This window comes from Rhincodon typus, unplaced genomic scaffold (genome assembly GCF_021869965.1).
Source record: "Rhincodon typus isolate 14 unplaced genomic scaffold, sRhiTyp1.1 hic_rhity00010357, whole genome shotgun sequence".
NCBI classification, from domain to species: domain Eukaryota; kingdom Metazoa; phylum Chordata; class Chondrichthyes; order Orectolobiformes; family Rhincodontidae; genus Rhincodon; species Rhincodon typus.
In genome coordinates this window covers 6,669-7,647 of record NW_025975995.1, presented here as the reverse complement: position 1 = coordinate 7,647, position 979 = coordinate 6,669, and the positions used below count along the sequence as shown (strand labels likewise).

Here is a 979-nt window from a genome sequence, read left to right as displayed (position 1 = left end):
GTTCCTACTATCTCTCTTAAATTGTACTATAATCGCCGCCCTCTACAGGTTTGTTTGCAGAGTGAGAGGTTCAGGTGAGTGAGAACAGGGGACAGAGATTGGATTCTCTCCTGCTCGGGGCACAAATGCATTCAGTTTGCTGGTTTAATCATTAACCTGAAAACTGAACTCTTCTGCCGGCCAGTTATAGTGTTTTGTGGAGTTGATTTGAACTTTACAGGCGAGTTTTAGTTTTTAAGCGGAATTTCTTTCGTCTTGTACGATCTCGGCCAATGGTTTGCTGTAGTTTGTGGAACAACTTGAATAACCAGTTTATTGCCTGTTTAACTGCCTAGTTTCAGTTCGCTAGCAAGAGGCCGCTAATGAAAGGTGAGGACTTTATCTCGGTTTGAGCTGAGGTTGGATAAGCTGTTTTTCGCCGTATTTACTCCTTATCTTCACTTTCTTTAAAACATGTACATATAAATATTTGGGATTTCAATTGGAGCAAAACGGTTGGACTCGATGGGCCGAAGGGCCTAATTCTGCTGCTGTGTCGTAGGGTGATCTGACTTGGAGTTTCGTCAGTCTCCTCCCAGCACTGGTAAGTCGGGCCGAATAGCCTCCACCAGTGTTGAAGCGGCGGTGGGGAGCAGCATCCCGGCTTTACCTGTGAAACCGCTGTTTGTCCCGAGTGTCTGACGTGGTTTAATTTGCTCTTTACCTGATGAATCCACAACCTAACGTGAGCTCATTCATGGCCTACCTATAAGCACCCTCCGGTAAATCCGGCTGTTCTTTGAAATTTTCTCATCTCAGTCAAGCCCCAAGTTTTACTGCTTCAGCATATGTTAACCTGTTATTTCATTTTCGACTGCTTTTAAAAAAAACCACTTCTGTGTGCGAAATGGAAATGGCTGCTTTAGGATTAAGCTGTCTTCAAAAGACACCCCGGAATAACAAGGTGTGGAGCTGGATGAACACAGCAGGCCAAGCAGCA

At 44.8% G+C, this 979-nt stretch overlaps 1 protein-coding gene across 1 annotated transcript in view; it reads left to right on the top strand.

The window, feature by feature from the left end:
* Nucleotides 1-108: 108 nt before the first annotated feature.
* The window catches only part of LOC109921470 (activating signal cointegrator 1 complex subunit 2 homolog), a gene marked incomplete at its 3' end in the record, with an annotated part of 6,068 nt that continues 5,197 nt past the window's right edge, over nt 109-979 (top strand). Inside the window, exon 1 of the mRNA XM_048594514.1 lies at nt 109-369. The remainder of the gene's footprint in view (nt 370-979) is intronic.